At 35.6% G+C, this 21,213-nt stretch overlaps 1 long non-coding RNA gene across 2 annotated transcripts in view; it reads right to left on the reverse strand.

Moving 5' to 3' along the window:
* LOC108181550 (uncharacterized) overlaps positions 1-21,213 on the reverse strand; it is a 175,769-nt gene that overhangs the window by 8,999 nt on the left and 145,557 nt on the right. The window contains exon 3 of one of the 2 annotated variants that reach the window (XR_012399401.1): positions 16,490-16,589. The exons of the other annotated variant lie outside the window; for it this stretch is intronic. This is a non-coding gene — a long non-coding RNA (uncharacterized lncRNA). Of the gene's footprint in view, positions 1-16,489; positions 16,590-21,213 lie in introns of those variants that run through there. 2 annotated transcript variants of the gene reach the window in all.

Raw genomic sequence — 21,213 nt, forward strand, 5'->3', positions numbered from 1 at the left:
GTGCATGTATCCCATAAGTCATTTCCATTTGGCTACACAACATGCAATGCCCTTATTGGACATGGCTTTTAAAAAAATTAAAACGAGGCTGCGGTGGGAAGAATCCCAGAATTATTAGATCAGCACTGTAAACATTGCAACAACAACAAACAAAATGACATTGATTGGTCGTAAAGGTCATCAGTTGACTGCTCTACACCAAGTGCAAACACAGATACACGGACACTGTAGTGTTTTAAAGCCGCGAAGATCAGTCGAGTCATGAGTGGATCACTCGTCTGTGTTAGCACTTGGTAAACATCGATGAAGTGTGACTTTAAATAATAGTTTACAAACACAGCATTGTTGGTTTACAAATAAATAAATAAATAAATAAATAATCTTGTTGCACTATTACACTTGATTTAGATTTTATTGTTTAAAACATGTTAAATGAGAATCTTATATATTTTATGGCATACTTCAAAAAAAAAAGATGATTAAGTGTTCAAACATAATTTATTTAGATTTTTAGTTTAAATAAATTGGTCTAATACTTCACATTTTCAGATTTTTCATATATGTATTAATTCCAGTACTTTTACCATAAACCAACCTATTGACCATTTGGTACAGGTTAATATTTTAGAAATCATGGAATATGTTGAAAAAAATGCTTTGAGTGTGTTAACTAGCGACATTAGGAGTTAAGAAATGCAATCCAATTTTTGTTGTTGTTGATAGGGTAGTCATTCATTGTTAAAAATGGAGGCATATATACTGCATAAAGTTTTCTTATATGGACATATATCCTCATATAGTTCTTTTCATGTGGGACAACTTAATTGTTTCAAGTTCAATCTACGTAAAATTTAAAAACAGTTAAGCTGACTTGATCAATTTATGTTGAATCAACATTAAGAAATTGTGCTGAACCCTCCATTTTTAACAATGAATGACTACCCTATCAACAGCAAAAAAATTTGAATTTCATTTCTTAACTCCTAATGTCACTAGTTAACACACTCAATTTTTTTTCAACATATTACATAATTTCTAAAATATTAACCTCTACCAAATGGACAATAGGTCGTTTATATGTTTATATATGTATATATATATGTGTGTGTGTGTGTGTGTGTGTGTGTGTGTGTGTGTGTGTGTGTGTGTGTGTGTGTGTGTGTGTGTGTGTGTGTGTGTGTGTGTGTGTGTGTGTGTGTGTGTGTGTGTGTGTGTGTGTGTGTATTACGAGCTCAATTCTTTCTTATGAAGATAATGGAAAGGAAGGAAATGTTTACCAAAATGGTTTGTCATTTTTATTTAGTTTTTTTTTTTCTTTTCAGTTTTTTTTTTGTTCTTGTTTTATATTTTTCACTTGTACTATTTGGTTGTTTTTAAATAAATAATGTACACTTTTACTTTTTTGGGCTTTTATTTGTGTTGTCTAGCAACTATGGATGTTTTACTAATATATAGGTAAACATATAGGTGCATGCACGTATATATCTACACATATTTGTGCATATATGTACACATATGCACTTATAATATCGGAAAATTTATACAATTTTATACATGTCACAAATCAAAAACCTATGCTGAAACCTATATTAAAACATATATGTTTATATAGGTTCTTATAGTTTGGGGTCCCCCCCAAAAAACTCAAGAATTTAATTTATTTAACTCATTTGAAGTACGTAGTTTGAACAAGCAGCAAAAATATTTTTGAGTGTTCTGTAATCAGACTTGGGCTGTTTATTATTCACAACCATTTACTGTTTGTTTTATTTACGATTAGAATCTAAAGCAATCAGCATTCTGCGCATTTCATATTTGAAGTAAATTAGGATTGTCTGTACTGAAAAATCTGCTAAACCAACTGGGATGTGTCTAAATTCCATCAGATCTTGAAGCGCAAAGGTTATATCATGCACAAATGAATGACAGTCTGTCAGATATGAATGGATCTCGAGCTCATCAGTGGCGTATGTGAATGCGTGTTGTGGCCAGATGGTCACAAAGACAAAGAAAGTCACATCAGGTGAAGGAAAGAGCCAGTTCTGTCCTGAATACTAACGCAGACACAGCCTGGAGCGTTATATAACCATCGTTCCTTCAAATTGCAGAGCATGCTAATCACAGGAGGCTTTTTTCCCATTTTTTTCAGCATTTCACTTTGTCTTGTCAATAACAAGCCAGAGCGTAGTGGGGTGTGGTTGTTCCTTGTGCTTTATTTCATATCTGATGAACTCGGTGGCACGGAGGCACTCAGCGCGGCAATTACATCACAGAAAGCATAAATATTCATGCCAGAGCTGGAGGTAGAATGGACATCTTTGATTTGCTGGGATCTGAGCCTCGCGATGCATGACGGACGGCTGCAGACACAGAGTGCATATAATGGCTTTCTCCTGCAGGACGGGACCCGTGTTTATCCTCCGATCGAGAAGGATCAAAGAGCCACACACACGCACGCACGCACACACGCTAGCAGGCAGAAAGTGATGCAAGTGATGGCGGCAATGAAGAGTTGTATGAAATGATACAGAGAAAGGGAGGGGGTTGCTGGGGGGTTATTGGCAGGTAATGAGCAAAGCAGATGCAAGACGGGAAGCTGTAACTAGAGTATGTATTTAAAGATGATATGCTGTGTGGTTTTATTAGCATGTCTGCTGCTGAATTTAACTCAATTAAATAAACTAATTGACGAGCTCAATGATGGGTCAAGGCCTTCTTAATTTAATCACTTTGGTGGAATCAGACTCATCTCGGAGATTTAATGTGTTTATAATTATTATAATTCATATATTTATGTTCTATAAAACTCATCAAATATCAATTAAAAGACAGTCCTGCTTTTTGATAACAATGTTAGATGTAAATATGATGTTGTTTTGACATATGTATTGGATTGAAACAAAATCCAGTGTAAATTTGTCATTTGTAATTGAAGCTTTGAGATGAAAAAAAATTTTGAATACTTTTTGTGTCTGTGGTTAACAGGGAATTGGTGTGTGGTTGTCAAATGGACGTCAAGTGTTTGATGTCAAATCACTTTTCATTTTTGACATTTTATTTGACGTCAGTGTCAATTTGATTGCCTGCTGGGTTAGTCAACAGTAAAATGTGTGTTTGTGATTTTAAAGAGCCCCAATTATGCATTATAAATGGTCATATTTTGGTTTTGGGGGTCTCCAACAACAGGCTGATATGCATGCAAGGTCAAAAAACACTTTCATTGTCTTATAATATGCATTTATTTTTACCTATTATCCCAATGACTCACATATGAATTGTTCAGGGATTCATTTGTTCCCAAACCCCATCTCCTTAGCACGCTGCTAATTTGTGCTGATTGGTCTGATGACCCAGTCTGTTGCGATTGGTTGATTGTGTTCAGCATGAGACATAGAGAAACGTTCACCATGGCTTATCAACATTGTTGAAGTAGTCAGAGTTCAGAGTATATGCATGAGCCCAATGCAGGAGTGTATTAAAGCAATGCACTTAAAGCGTATTAGTCTACTCTTAACAATGACACACATTTAGTATTAATTCATGCAGTGGGAAAAACTTTGAGGCACGTGTCTCATTTTCAATGTGGCATTAAACGCGATATGAGAATATAAAAAGTTACCCAGATACATTACAAGCCACGTGGAGTGATTACAAGTAACAAAACACAATTAAATATTTTGCAAGCTAGAGAAAACAAGGAGGCAATCATTTTAATCGCATTTACTTAACTTGTGAAATGGAGGAAGAAACTGATTCATGAACTGTGTACTCCTGTTAAAGTTCATGTTAAGCTCTGACAAAGTCCCATACATCAATAGTGTTTTCTAATCCTTCCTTCAACAAATGGCTGACGAATCCCCTGTTGCAGGGTAGATTATTGCATTAATCACCAGAACATTCACTTATTAATGTTCACTCATCTTGTCATGATCAGTCCCACACACTCCTGTGGTGCTAGCGTTTGAAGGGAAAGGCGCGTAACGTTTTACCAGATCCGCCACAGAACATATTTGGTATTGTTATGTGTCGACGTCGATACTAACAGGCAAAAGATCCAGACAAATGACGCATCATTTAAACAACTCTGAGTCGAAACTTTTATTTAAAAAATCAATATTTTTAAATCTCAGCTGGATGTTTTCATTCACTTAGAGCTATGTTGCACACTGCATGGAAGGTCATTTTCAAAAACCCATAATAGGGGCTCTTTAATAATACTAAATAAATTTTTGCAAAGGCACCATAACTGACAGTTTTGTACAGGTAAAATAACAGGTAAATACAATTAGCATAATGAATAGGTCATTCTATGATGATGAAATCTATGAAAGATGGCTGTTTAATGAATCACTGATTTAGCAGAAAGAATAAAAAAATTTAAAGGTCTTTTCATAAGGAACTGATTCACTAGTATGACATAAACTGAATATGTAAAAGAGGACTTTTCAGGATGAACTGATTCAGACTGACTCAGATATGCAAAATTAGATATAATAAAGTAGACAGAATGATATAGACCAGTGGTTCCCAACCTTTTTCTTCGGAGCCCCCCCCATGAACATATACAAACATTGGAGCCCCCCCACCATATAAATACACACGCACATACATATGTACTGTGTGTGTATATATATATATATATATATATGTATGTGTGTGTTTGTGTAATATTAATATATTGTAATATGTATAGAAAATATTAATTAATCAGTTTTAACTTGTCTTGGCCTTCAATAAAACCAAAATTTAGGTAGGCTTTGTCATACTGTCTAATCTTTTTCTTCGCCTCTGAAGAATCACTGCATTTACGTTTGTCTGCCATTTTTGTTTTGATTTTGCCTTTACGACACGTTGGCAAGCAGATTGCGCGAATGAGCAAAATTTAAATATTTATTTAAAGTTATTTATTTTAATTATTTTCACTATTATGTTGGAATTTTAAGCATGCGTTTAGATTTTTATTTATTTTTTTGGTACTTAAAAATACATATATAATAGTAGGGCTGCTCGATTTTGGGAAAAATCATAATCACGATTATTTTGGTCATAATTGTAATCACGATTATTCAAAACCATTGCCAGTTAAAGTCAAAATTATTAGCGCTCCTGAGATTTTTTTTTTAAATAAATATTTCCCAAATTATGTTTAACAGAGCAAGGAATTTTAACAGTATTTCCTATAATATTTTTTCTTCTATTTGTTTTATTTTAGCTAGAATAAAGAAAGGTTTAAATATTTTGAAACCAATTTAAGGTCAATATTATTAGCCCCCTTAAGCAATATATATTTTTGATTGTCTGCAGAATAAACTACTGTTATAATGACTTGCCTTATTACCCTAATTAAGCCTTTGAACTGCACTTTAATCTGAATGCTTGTATTTTGAAAAATATCTAGTAAAATATTATGTGCTGTCATTATAGCAAAGACAAAAAGAAATCAGTAATTAGAAATGAGATATCAAAACTTTTATGTTCAGAAATAAGTTAATAAAATATTCTTTCCATGAAACAGAAATTGGGCAGGAAAAGGTTTGCTAATATTCAAGAGGGCTAATAATTCTGACTTCAACTGTATACATACAGTTATTTTCCACCCTGCAAAGGAAAGAGAAATAAATACAATAGAATAAAAATATAAAACAAACTGTGTTTTAAGCATCTTCACTGTAAGAAAAACACTTTAGCTACAGCAGTCCTTCAGTCAAGAGCAGTGAGGGTTTTCTTGTTATGTTTGTTTAATAATGATAAAAACAGGCGGCAGAAGGATTATAGCGCACTGTCTCTTTAATGGTTTCTCTTTGTCTTTTGATCCTCAACTCGTTTGTTTATTACACAAATGAGGATTAATATAAATAATCACTTAACACCGCGTTTTGACATCTATTTGACCATTAAATCGCTCACGTTAAGATGACTTTAGATGTCTGCGCTCCTCTGCTCGTCTCAGTGTGTGAATGAGAGTGAATGCTGACCGGCCGCATGCTTCTGACTGCGTGATCGTGCTGCACACACACATAAGCTCTTTCGCGCTTTTAAGAGCCATTTAAGAGCGTGTACAACTGGAACATGGCAAAATATGATGCAATAATCATTAATCTCGATTAATGCTTTTTTATAATCGTTTGAAACCGAAATCTAAATCGGATATTCGATTAATTGCAAAGCCCTTTATAATAGTGGAGCATTTTTATGCCTTTTTCTACCTCAATACTTATCCTCTCCCGCGCCCCCCCTGTGAACTCTGGCGCCCCCCTTAGGGGGGCGCGGACCCCAGGTTGGAAACCACTGATATAGACAGTCTCAATATAAGAGAAAGGTCTGTTCAAGTGGAATTGATAAGTTAGAATGAATCAAACATCCTAAACATGACAGAAAAATGACAAAGAGAGCATAATTCAATTTGAACTGATTCACTAGAATGAACTAAACAATGGAGACTTCAGGATAAATAGATTCACTGTTCAGAATTAAATCAGTAAGAATGAATCTGACATTCTCAACTACATAAAAGAGAAAGTCTGTTTATGAGAAACTGATTCACTGGAAAAAGGTGGGTAGCACGATCGCCTCACAGCAAGAAGGTCAATGGTTCGAGCCTCGGTTGTGTCAGTTGTAATTTCTGTGTGGAGTTTGCATGTTCTCCCCGTGTTAGCGTGGGTTTCCCCCAGGTGCTCCAGATTCCTCCACATATTAAAGACATGCGCTATAGGTAGAGTGAATAAGCTAAATTGGCCGTAGTGTATGTGTGTGAAAGAGTGTGTATGGGTGCTTCCCAGTGTTGGGTTGTGGCTGGAAGATCAAATGAATCAAATATTCAAAACTAAAGGAGAGACAGATCTGCTCAGAATTAAATGATTCAATAGAATAAAACAAAAGGTCTGTTCTTGTAAAACTGATTCACAAGAATCAATGAAATATAAAAGCCTATACTGATAATAAATGAATACACAACTAATATGAACTAAACAGTATGAGAATGAGGACTAGAATGAATTAAACATTACAAATAAGGCATGAGGGAAAGAGGACTGTTCAGCATGATTTGGATATTCAATAAATTAGATATGAAAAGGTAGACACTTCAGGATGAACTAAGGATTAGATAAGGATTATCATAAACTATGAGAGACATCTGTTCATGATGAACCGGTTCACTAGAATGATTCAAGCATTTTGAACCAGCAAATTTTCCTTTCACGAATTTGTTTCCATGGAGCTCACAATTTGCAATTCAAATGAACAGTGACAGAGAAGTGGCCATTTACTTGTCCGTGCTCGGTGTTCAGTGCTGGATCTTGACCAACAGAGGTCCTCCTTGCTTTGAAGCTGCTTTTGAACTCTGTTTCTGCTCTCGAATAAACACTCCAAGCCTGCTGTGATGCTCCATCACTAGAGGTGAATCCTTGACTTCAAGGCAACACACTTTTATATCTAACACTGCAATGCAACTGGTATATCTACCTTAACAGACAAAAGAAGAAAAAATAAAATAAAATCTGACATACCTTTCTAGTTATGCATATTTATTAACACTCTTAGTATGAATTTTTTGTTTTAGGAGGAAAAAAAATATTTTTTATATTTTTGGGTGCTTGGGGGTCCCTTATAATAAATCAATTCTAAAATGTACTCGCCCTAGATTTTGGTTTGGTCTGTTAGGGCACTAAAACGCCAAGGTTTTCTGTAGTAATGAAGTTCAAACAAGTCATAAATACATTAGAAAGAGTGTTAATTTAACACAATATCAACAAGTGATATTTCATCAAAAAATAGCCATAAATATTGTATTGTGTGTTCCTGTGAATGTACTTATTTACCATTGTTTGTTTACCAATTATTCACTGTAGAATTTCAGCAGTTGTCGGTACATGTGAAGCAAAGGTGGGTGCCACATTTTTGTCACTTGGCTTTTGGTTAGGGGTGCCCAAACTTGTTCCTGCTGGGCTGGTGTCTTGCAGAGTGTAGCTCTAGCCCCAATTACACCTGAACCAGCTACTCATGCTCTAACTAGCTAGAAACGTATTGGCAGCCTGGCAACTAAATTTTGCAGGACACCGGCCCTCCAGGACAGAGTTTGGGCATCTTCCTTTAGGTGAATCTTTGCATCCTGTATCTCCCTTTCTGTGTATCCATGACTACCAAGTGGGCTGATTCCAGAAGCACATCGAACTCAGTTCCTGGAGAGCCGCAGCCCTGCAGAGTTTAGTTCCAACCCTGCTTCCACACACTTACCTGTAGATTTCAAACAGGCCTGAAGAACTCAATTAGTTTAATCAAACTTAAAGATGAACTGTGCAGAACTGTGGCTTATTGCAAGTTTAATTTGCGCCTTTGAAAGAAAACGTATAGGCAACAAATGAAAAACGACCATTTTAGTACACTGTAAAAAATGTAGGGTTCCACACAATTCATCCATGTTGTCCCAACACAAATCGATTAAGTTAACTTAAAACATTTAACAAATTTATGTGGATTGAACATAAAAAATTAAGTTGTCCCAATAAAATCTCAAAAATTGTGTTATTTCAGCTCATTTTAAATAAGTAGTTTGAACAAGTAAAAATATATTTTTTGAGTGAATATAGTTAATAACAAAAAGTATCTTTTCTCAGACAAATATACTTCTTCACATATCCATGCACATCACACATATTTCTAATATAAAGATATGTACATTTAAATATGTTAACAAGTTGAATCTATCTTACATTCTGCTAACAGTGTGCTCAAGTAGACTATGCTCCCAAAAATGTCTCTTTTGCCCCCAGAGAACAGTTCAAATCCACACCCACCTCAAATTTCATTGTTCATCAACCTATCATTAGATTTTTTTGCTATAATTTAATTTTTAAAAAACTAAAGGAGTTTTTTGTTGGCCAAATGGTTTGTTGCCTCAGGGCAACACCATGCCAGAGGGTTAAGTTCACTGAATGGGATTTATTTCTTTGTAATTTACTTTTGTACATTGGACTTAACGAGACTGTGTAATCCAGACACTCAAATCACAACATACTGCACATTGCGTGTGTATGAACAGATGATGGGATGCAACAGTAACACACAGTATGTGTAGTAATTCATCTTGTCCTAATTACTGTAAAATGAACAAGACTCCATCTGGCTCCAATAACACTTAATAACAAACATTTAATCCAATCAAAATATGCAGCGTGAGAGAGGGACATGTTTTAACAGACTGCTCGTTTCATGTTTTCACACAAGACTTGATGTACTTCAAGACCACATCTGCTTTTGGGCTCATTAATAAGGGTAATTTTATAAGGGAATGATTTCTCTTGAAAATGAAAGGCAAACTGTTCAAAATATGTAGTCTGGAACAGCATTAGCCTGAAATAAATTTAATAAAAATAATAAAAAATGGTAATATTATTATTGTTAATTCATTTAGTTTTTAAATAATAATAATAATAATAATAATTCACAAACAGCTGAATTCCACACTGCATTAAAGGTAATATAACATAAATCACAATCACACTACACACACACAGAAGAAACATCTAAGATTTGATACTTCACTGTACCATAAATTATAGCTTCATCATGTTTCTTTAACTTGAAAAGAGATTGGAGCAATAGTCAATATACCCTGCAGGTACAGGACGTCAACATGATGTGATATTCACGTTGTACCCCAACATACCCCATCGTCGTGGGGACGTTGGATTTTGTTTGGAAATGAAAATTGTGTTGACGTCAGAACTCAGAAGTCAATGTCCAATGTCCAACATAAAATCAACCTGAAATCAACCAAATATTAACGTCTAATGTTACACCTTGACGTTGTGTAGCATTACCATTATGACATCTATCAGACATTGGATTTTGGTCACTTTCCAACACAACCTAAAATCAACCAAATATCAACGTAATTTGAAGTCGTTTTTGGATGTCAAAATAACATTCTTAGACGCTGGCTAGACATTGAATTTTGGTCAACTGACGTCATGACCTAAATCTAACCTAATATTAACATCTTATGATGTTGTGTGACTACTGGGTACATTCTTCAATATCATCGACTATATAGTAGTTCACTCAAAAGCCATTCAAAGGATTTCAGCTTTCTAGTGTGGGAAAGGAGCTATTAATATCCAAGGAGCTTCCCTCATATTTACATACACACACTCTCAGTCTGTTGTGGAAGCACTTTACGCTTAGACCTGATTTACAGGCACGGCAGGATAATAAGAAGGTGAGTGTTTACAGAAGCCGTATCGATCCAGTGACAGGGACTCTGCACGGCTGTGGTTTCACAGCTTCCTGTTCGTTGCCCACTGGAACACAGATCACGCTCTGTGGACTGAGCCTCTGCTTCCACCATTGATCCCATCGAGTCCTGATTCAATTCATGTTCAGTATTAAAACCACCAGTCTCACATTACACTCACACTCCATGCTCTTCACAGAGAGAGCTTCATTTGGAAGGCAGAGCTGAGCTCATTTAAAATGCACATGTTATATGTTTACAACTGTTACCTTTCATGCACTGTGCAATACTATTACATTCTTCTTCAATAACAACTATAGAAATAGGCTAACAAGCTAAACCAGGCTAGCTACATGCTCTAATTGATGCCAGAAGCATGCTAGAACATGCTAGAAATGTGCTAGCAGCATGCTAATTCCTTATAGAAAGCTGAAAACATACTAGCAGCATGTTAATATTAGGTCCATGCTAAGCTGAAACACACCGCTAACAATCTAATTCAATCTAAAAACAAACTGAAAATACGGTAATGTTAAATTAGGCTAACAACCTACTAATTCTTGTTAGAAGCATGCTACAAAATGCTAATTCATGCTAAACATACTAAAACATGATATCATGATATGTCATGCTAGAATCATAATAATTTAAACAAGTATTAACATGCTAATTTATGACAGAAACATGTGTGTTACTTCTAGCTATACACTGTATATTAAATGTATGATATTTTTTAAGCAGCGGATGCCCTTCCGGCTGCAACCCATGACTGGAAAACACCCATACACCCTCATTCACACACATACATACAGACAATTTAGCTAACCCTATTCACCTGTACCGCATGTCTTTGGACTTGAGGGGGAAACCGAAGCAACCAGAGGAAACTCACGTAAATGAACATAGGGAGAACATGCAAACTCCACACAGAAAAGCCAACTAACACAGCCAAGGCTAAAACCAATGACTTACTTGCTGTGAGGCGAGAGCGATACCCACTGCGCCATTGTGCTGCCCACATATATGATATAAACATGCTAATTCATGCTAGCAGCTAAAAAAACATGCACTTATTCCTTATTCCTGCACAAATCTAAGTTTGTAACATATTTGCATCATGCAGTGAAGCAACATTGACCCTCAAAAAAATGTGGGGAGTTTGATTTGTGCTGTGGACATGATGGGAAGCATCATGGTGTTCAGAGTCGCAGAAGTCCACTTAGCAACTTATAAAGGAAGCGGACTACAGGGTTTATTACAAAAATAATTATTATTCACCCTGTATGGATGTAAAGCTATTGTAGAATGCTTCAAAACCAAATGCTTCTATTTTCTCACCCTCATGTTGTTTCGAATCAACATTTCTTCTAATAAGTTTAGCAGTTTAGTTTTTAGTAGTAGCTAAAGTTTACTTAAAGGTGCTGCACTGAAAAAAAATTATTCAAAGATGATTCCTTGGATTTACTCAATTTTTTACGTTAGTTGGTTGTAAACAATTTATTTGGGCTGACTTTAAACAAACAAGTTAGGTTGAAAATTATTAAACTTAATTTGTTTGTTTAAATTTAACACAAATAAATAGTTTGCAACAGTTCTGCATGCACCACTTTTTTCGGTGTGTATGTAAGTTTCTGACACTTCTAAAGCATAAAAATACCATAATATGTTTGCAGATATTTAGAAATCATGCTTGCTTAGTGAACATTCCTCTTCATCTGAAAAACACTGCTAAAGTCAGATGTTCTGCTTTGAAAGTTTGAGTTATGTGTTGGAATGTCTGTCTTTGTTTTGGTCATTTAACCAGCCCAATGCCAGTTTAGCTAATTATATTTCAGCACCCCAGGTTATCTTTGTAGAAAACAGTGTATTTCATTCATTCAGTCACAAAGGCTCTCAAAGTGTGCGTCCATGACCGAAATGCTACCTTCTGTGAACAGTAGCAGCTTCTGGAATGAGACACAGATTCACATGAGGTGGCTATTGATTAGCAAATAATATCATAATATTAATACTAATAATATTACTAGCATAAACATTGGGTGAGCAGGTTACATTGTAACCCTGTGTACCATCAACACGTTAGATGAGGAGATATGCAGTGACTAGTAATTTGGCAGTTTGCTCCAGAAGCAGCACGGCAAAAAATTCAATACAGCCATTCAGAAGCACAGAATAGTGCACTTACTGCCCTCCAATGAACTGGTATGGTTTATAATCTATTTAATACATATTAAACCTTTTTAACATTCTTAAATTTACATGCTGAATCACTGATTTGTGTTGGTTTGCAGAATCACAGTTCTGAAGTTAAATTTCAAACGGTTTATTTTATTAACTATCTGCTGCTGCTTTCAGTAGTATGGCAATAAATGTCCTGTAAAATGACATTTAACCATACATTATTAGCAATACACTGAACAAAGCCCCTGAAGTGAATAGAAGCTGTTTTAAAATATAAATTTCAGGTGTTGGTTAGGGCAAAAACTCCAGAAAAATATTCCTTCTGTCATGAGCAGTTGCTTTTATTTAGAACACAACTTAAATCAGCCTTTAGGCTTGATAGTTAGACTCTCTCTTGTTGTTGGCACCAATCTGGCAACCTGCGCTTGCATGTGTTTTGAACCAGGAGTGCAATACCTAGGTCAACCACTGGGTGTCAAACTTACAAACTGTACCTTTAAGCTGATTTTCCATTACACTGAAAATAAAAACTGCTGAAAAGGCATCGAAAACAGCTCAATACAAGTAACCAATTTTACCATTTGACTGCAATAATAATAAGCCCTATAAATAATACTGACTTCTATGGTAAGTTGTGTGAAAAACACTATAAAGACTCTAAGCTTCAAAATTCCTATTCATAAGTCATGATTCATTATTATTGAATCATGATGAAGACAAGCAATGGCATGTGATAGCATTATTTTAGTGGGTTCATATGAGGCATAAAATCCTATTTCCTAACCAGTTATCATGTTTTACATGCTTAAATATTTAAAATTGAGCATAAAGGAGGCTGGGAAAATGACAAGCAGTAATTGCAGCTGTTATCAGCTCATAGTCATTAACTATCAATCAAGAGAAATAAAATAATTGACCAAATTTCCTCATTTGGACACACACACACACACACACACACACACACACACACACACACACACACTACAATTTACATATTGTCAGCAGCCATCTGCTGTAAATGATGGGCAATTAACTCAGTGGCTTTGTCTTTCCTCTGACTGTTTGGTTGACATGTATGGACATTTTTAGGGGATATATATGCGGATGAGATAACAAGCAAGATGGAGTGACAGAACCACATGGGAGAAAATGTGATGGAAAGATTCGACAGGGTCAAAACTTGCAAGGCCTCTCTCAAAATCTGGCATTCTAATTTAAACCTGGAAATACACCGAAAGTTTCAGACTGTTAAGAAGTTGTAAACAAATAAAATTTATGACATAAAATGAAAAAGACAGTCTGGTGTGTGCGTACTGTACAGTACTTATAGCTAAAATATTATTATAAGCTAAATATGACAAAATCTTTCTGAGGATACTTTTTTTTGGTAAAAATTAATGTGATAAATTGATAAAATCTATTCCTAAAGTAACAATTTTTGTTGAAAAATTTAAATTGAACAAAGCAGAATGAATGTCTGTTGATCACCAAGCCATGTTTGGCAATTCTACATGAAACAGTGCTTTAGAACTAGTAGGTTGAATGAATGATTTAATGACTCAACCGTAAAAATAAAATTCAATTCAAGTATTCCTTTGCATAAAATATATGGTCAAATTTACAATGGTTTTTATTTTAGTCGTTAGATCACTGCCTCCTCGCCAAATAAAAAAGATCCAGTCCCAGATGTCAGATCTTGTCAGGAAATGTCAGTTTCTCCAGGTATTTAGACAACAAGTTAGCAGAGTTTCCAATACCCAAACCTGTTAACATTAACTGAATTAGCAGTTGTGATGTTAGTTATGATAATGAAAGAGCAGGGTTTTTTGAATAATCTAAAAGTTGCTGTTGTGAAAAAGAAATATATATATTTATTATTTTTGCATATTTTTCTTTCCATTAAACAATTGTATTTGTATTGCTTAATAGTGATAAACTAACAGAACTTCTTCTGTTGAGTGTGATGTGGTTTGCATACTAATGAAGCATTTTTTGCAGAAGTAGATGAAGCTAATAGAAATGCAAAGGCCTGGTTGTCTAAAATTAACTTGAGCTCTGCAGCTAAACTTCCTTTCAGCGGAAATGTGTTAAAACTGAACACAGAATATGTGCAGTTGAGAAAGTCTAATGCTTTTAATGTTGTGCAGAGAATTCATAGAAAAAGAGGAAGTATGTATGGATGCGGCCAACGGACTCGAGAATGATTGACAAGTGATGAATTTCACTAAACTCCACCTGTTAATATCAGTTGCCTATATAAGCTGAAGTCAGGAAATGAAAGTGGTTGCGCATCTCTGAATGTAACTCATGCATTGCATTGAGGATGACAGAATTCTGTGATTTGAATTATTCATTTGTATTCAATAAATTGCTAATATGTTAAACATTATAGAAAAACTTCTTCTGACCTTTTTTATTAAACACTCATGGAATTGATTAATTATTCAAACATTACATGTTTCGATGCGCTCTCGTTCGTCTGAACAGCATAATCATAACAAATGTTATAAAGTACATCAGGCCACATGACCTAGAATTAGAGACATACCCTCATATCTCATATCAGTGGAGAAGAACATTTCATGAAACACCATCAAAATAAGACTAAATGGAAAAACACTAAAAGCAAAGCGAGTAATAAGAAATATATCAAATAAGATAATCAAATCAATAAATATTGTAGGAGCCATATTAATTTTCATTTAATTATAATGTTTATTTGTATACCGATTGGTTTGGGTTTTTTTCACAGTGTTGAAATATATTTTGGTCACATGGGCATACCTGGCACCTGCTAGCAAATAAAGTGTGTGCACACTCGCACAGGTGTTAGGAAGAGTGAATAAGAGTGGGGTAGCCATATTTTTAGTTGACTGCCACGGCACACGCAACAACCCTATATCACTGAACACCATGCTACACCACAATAATTAGCCTTTTTAACGCCATATGCAACAGGTATTCAACCCACAAATTGCTGTTTGGTATGTCATGTTTCAAGTTTATATTAAGTTTTGCTACAAACATCTTGGGCTCAGCGTGTTTGTCTCAGCCACAGTGCATCACGAACCATTGCTTCTCTAGCGACTTAAGGTGGAATCAGGAAGCCTAAATAAATATAATAAATGATAAACATAAATGAATTAAAAATCTAAATTAAATAATTGTTTGACTAAATTAATAACTAAGATTTATAACTGATTATAAAACCATAACTGTAATTATCACTGCAAAACAAATCATAAAAACAACAACAAACAAAACATGATATGATATAGAATTAATTTCATTTAAAGCACACAGAGGTTATAACACATTTTAGTTTCAATGTAGCTAAAAAAACAGGGAATATGGAATTATTTTGATGCAGCCAAAGTGTTTTGAGCAAATCAGTTGTCTAAACGATTCAATCTGTCAACATTGGTATGTGAAAATAAGGGATATGCCCACCATAATAAGGGTCATCACCCCCCAAAATCCCCAATTTACCAAATTTGTTTATCTGGAGCTGTTTCATTATAAATAAACAGTAAAACGGTCAGTAATAGGTTTGATTATTATTTACAAAAGAAAAAATAAATAGTATAAATTAGCAGCAAATACATTAGCAAACAGTTTAGCTTATTAAAATGAATAGCTGTTAAAAAGCAATAGAATCAAGTTATCAAATCTCATCAATCTTTTCTTCACTGTATATTTTACACATTCTGATTAAAGAGCAGCAAATGAATCTTTTGTTTATTAAGATTTTTATTGATTGATTACATTAAATAACAGAGGTGTCACTTTAAAAATGCACACATCTATGTTATAATAAAAGTATTTGATTGCTCTCCTAATTTTTTATGCTCATTTAGGGCTAAATGAATTGTGTTTGGAACAAAAAAATCGACATCTTTCTTTTGTGTACTTTATCACTATGGACCACGTCAGCTGACAGTCACGCACCGCTATATGACTGTTTTGTGGTTTGCATAGGAGGGTCGACGACACCTGTAATGAAAAGGAAAAGCAATCCCGCCATTTGTATATTTTGTTTTATGCCTAAATAAAACGAAAGCACAGAACAGACTTACATTTAAGAGCAAAGGGCAGCCCCTGGTGGTTTGGCGGTATGGGTTGAGTATAGGGAGGCTCGGCTCTTTAATGTTTATTGCCATCCTTTAGAGAAAGACTGAAAATACAGGAGAAATACGGGAAAATACATTTACGGTATGATAGGGGGATAGAACTGTCAAATACAGGAGAATCGTGGGAAATACAGGAGGGCTGACAGGTATTGTTCCCAATGATGGGTTGCAGCTGGAAGGGCATTCGCTGCATAAAAACATATCCTAGATAAGTTGTGGGGACCCCTGATTAACAAAGAGACTAAGCTGAAAAGAAAATGAATGAATGATTTCTTAATTGTTTTTTCGACAGCTCTATAAGGCATGCATTCTCCCAATCAGCATAAACTTACAAACTGTTGTTGCTATTAAGCTGGCTTAGACCCTATTGTAACATAGGAGCTAATTTATTTTCCTCAAAATGTGTTCCTGTAACTTTTATCGCTCCAGCTTCCTGCAGTGCAAACATGCCAAAAAGCAGCTACTTCCACTGATAGTTCTAGGAACTGTGAAAAAGTTCCCCTGGTGTGAAACCCCCTATAGACTACATGAACAGTAATCATTTCTCTTCTCATTCACTAGTGTGATGCAATTAGAGCAGGTAGAGTAAGAGGGATGGAGAAAATGACAGACTAAGCTCTCTATTTCTCTAAGCACACTGGAGGTGTTTCCTGCAAGTTTAATGTGGTAATTATGCCTTGTAGATGTTTCACCCCGGGGCAAAGGTGAGAGGAACTCACCAGATTAACCATCTTCATAGAGCTGCCCTCTCTCATTCACCTCACACAGCCAGTTTACTGTCTAATAACGCTCTCTCTGACAGAGCAGACCTGCCATGTAAAAGGAGGTCACCGTCTACGGAAAGGCTGATGGAGGAAATTACCTGCCCAGAGATGCTGAAGAATCATATATGGCACATTAATCTTTCAGCAATGGGACACAGCTCCAAAAATAGCACAAATATGTTGTGTGTTAACCAGCAAAATGTAACCAAGTAGCTAGAGTGTCTTTATCATCATTAATCATAATTAATTGTCATTGCTGGTATTGTTAAAGAAACAAAATACATTTAATGAAATAACATGGTTTTATTTATATAAATCGGGTGACGCAGTGGCGCAATAGGGAGTGCCTCACAGTAAGAAGGTCGCTGGTTCGAGCCTTGGCTGGGTCAGTTGGCGTTTGTGTGTGGAGTTTGCATGTTCTCTCTGCTTTCACGTAGGTTTCCTCCGCGTGCTCCAGTTTCCCCCACAGTCCAAAGACATGTGGTACAGGTTAATTGGGTAGGCTAAATTGTCCGTAGTGTATAAGTGTATATGAGTGTGTATGGATGTTTTCTAGAGGTGGGTTGTGGCTGGAAGGGCATCCGCTGCGTAAAACCGTGCTGGATAAGTTGGCTGTGCATTCCGCTGTGGTGACCCCCAGATTAATAAAGGGACTAAGCCGACAACAAAATGAATGAATAAATATAAATGTACAAGTAAATATGGATTTATATGTAATATGCAAGATATGTAATATTTTTAACAAAACAATATAATAAAAAATATATGCAATTATTTATGAATATAAAAATGGAAAATGAACACAAAGTACGAGAAATATACACTCACTGGCCACTTTATTAGGCACACCTCACTAGTACCAGGTTGGACCCCCTTTAGCCTTCAGAATTGCCTTAATCCTTCATGGCAGAGATTCAACAAGGTACTGGAAATATTCCTCAGAGGTTTTGTTCCATATTTACATGATAGCATCACACAGCTGCTGCAGATTTGTTGGCTGTGCATCCATGATGCGAATCTCCATTCCACCACATCCCAAAGGTGCTCTATTGGATTGAGCTCTGGTGACTGTGAGGCCATTTGAGTACAGTGAACTCATTGTCATGGTAAAGAAACCAGTCTAAGATGAATCGCGCTTTATAACGTGGCGCGTTATCCTGCTGGAAGTAGCCATCAGAAGATGAGTATACGGTGGTCATAAAGAGATAGACATGGTCAGCAACAGTACTCAGGTAGGCTGTTGCGTTGACACAATGCTCAATTGGTACTAATGGGACCAAACTGTGCCAAGAAATTATCCCCCACACCATTACACCAACACCACCAGCCTGAACTGTTGATACAAGGCAGGATGGATCCATGCTTTCATTTTGTTGATGCCAATTACCGATGCCATGTAAATTTCGCAGCAGAAATCGAGACTCATCAGACCAGGCAACGTTTTTCCAATCTTTTATTGTCCAATTTTGGTGAGCCTGTGCATTTTGTAGCCTTAGTTTCCTGTTCTTACGCCGGTCACTTGACGCAGAAGTATAAACCAGGCTTAAGCCTGATTTATACTTCTGCGTCAGGTGACCGGCGTAACCCACGGCGCAGGCAACGCGCGTGGCTGTGCATTTATACTTCTGCGCGCTGTCTCTGTCGGTCTGCATTAACACTTCAGAAACGCTAGTTGGCAGTGAGGTGTAAATGTTCCTCTGTGTCGAGTTTCTTCGCTACTTTTTTGCATTTCCTGAACACTTCCGGGATGTACAAGTGGCTCAAACTTGCTCATTTTGAGGCAGGAACCGGCGGACGTGCACCAACTTTAACTATGAGGTAAACACAAAACAAAACTTTCCATCCGGAGCTCCTTCACGGGATTCCACACTTGTAAACAATCGCTCGCGCGACGTCGCGCCATTTGCGCGGCTCTCGGTCCCGCCCAGACTCATCAGCGCTACCAAGCCGACTAATCACAGAGCTTACGCTATGTGTCGTTGCGACGTGTAGTTACATTTTTTGAGAGGTGCTTGTCAGTGACGGCGATGGCCACGGTGAAGGGCTATGCGTCAGCGCCGTAGCATATGTCGGTGTTTGACGCAGAAAACAGTGGCTATTTGAGTTACTGTTGCCTTTCTATCAGCTGGAACCAGTCTGACCATTCTCCTCTGACTTGTGGCATTAACAAGGTATTTGTGCCCACAGAACTGCCGCTCACTGGATATTTTCTCTTTTTCGTACCATTCTCTGTAAATTATAGAGATGGTTGTGCATGAAAATCCCAGTAGATCAGCAGTTTCTGAACAACAACAATCATGCCACGTTCAAAGTCATTTTCATCCATTCTGATGCTCAGTTTGAACTGCAGCACATCATCTTGACCATGTCTACATGCTTAAATGCATTGAGTGGTTGCTATGTGATTGGCTGATTAGAAATTTGCATTAACGAGTAGTTGGACAGGTGTGCCTATTAAAGTGGTGGTGAGTGTATATAGTATATAGTATAGTATGTATATTATTATATATATATATATATATATATATATATATATATATATATATATATATATATATATATATATATATATATATATATATAATAATAAAATGCAGAAAACAAATTACTCTTCTAATTGAATAATATATATATTTCTTATACTTGTTATTTCATATAAAAAAAAAAATATATATATATATATATATATTTTTTTTTTATTTATTTTTTTTTATATGAAATAACAAGTATAAGAAATATATATATTATTCAATTAGAAGAGTAATTTGTTTTCTGCATTTTATTTACAAATCATTTAAATATAAAATAAATCAAATCTCTTAAGTTTTTAAATTTGTTTAAATTTAATTACTATAATATTAGGTCAGAATAGTGGGTCAAAGTGTTTCTGTCATTGCAAGTTTACAAGTACATCAGGTTATCTTGTGTGTGAGTGTGTGAGTGTGTGTGTGTGTGTGTGTGTGTGTGTGTGTTTGTGTGTGCCACAGTCTGAGCTCCTGCTGGGAGGGCCACACAGCAAGAAACAGACACTATAATACGACAGACCAGACAAACAAACAAACAAACGAAGCAACCAGCAGTATTTGTGTGGTAATGGCTGTGATTAAGAGATAAGGGCAGTGAGAGGGAGATAAAGACCTCCTCCAGCACTGACCTTCACAAACACCACAGCTCTTCTCTTTCACTCACACATGCAGAGTCAGGATTACAGCAGGTCACAGTATGAGGGAAACCGAAAACTTCTCATAAATACACTCATTTATATTGTGTATTTGTGAAAGGTTTGCTGTATTTGAATGTAAAAAGGCATTATATTTATAATTTCTCTCAAAAATATATACAATTTAAAAAGATTATTTGGTCTGGTACTGCAACTCATGTTGACTTCAGGTTAACTGCTTAATTATTAGCCCCCATTGGATTTTTATTTCTTTTTTAAATATTTCCCAAATTATTTTTATCAGAACAAGGAAATTTTCACAGTATGTCTGATAATATTTTTTCTTCTGGAGAAAGTCTTATTTGTTTTATTTCAACTAGAATAAAAACAGATTAAATTTTTTTATGAACCATTTTAAGGACAAAATTATTAGCCCCTTTAAGCAATTTTTCCTCCGTTACCATTGTTACACAATAACTTGCCTAAATACCCTAACCTACCTAGTTAACCTAATTAACATTGTTAAGCCTTTAAATGTCATTTTAAGCTGTATAGAAGTGTTGAAAAATATATAGTAAATTATTATTAACTGTCATCATGGCAAAGATAAAATAAACCAGTTATTAGAAATGAGTTGTTAAAACTATTATTATCAGAAATGTGTTGAAAAAAATGTTCTCTCCATAAAACAGAAATGGAGGGAAAAATAAACAGGGGGTTAATAATTCAAGGGGGCAAATAATT

The sequence above is a fragment of the Danio rerio genome, chromosome 24 (genome assembly GCF_049306965.1).
Source record: "Danio rerio strain Tuebingen ecotype United States chromosome 24, GRCz12tu, whole genome shotgun sequence".
NCBI classification, from domain to species: Eukaryota; Metazoa; Chordata; class Actinopteri; order Cypriniformes; family Danionidae; genus Danio; species Danio rerio.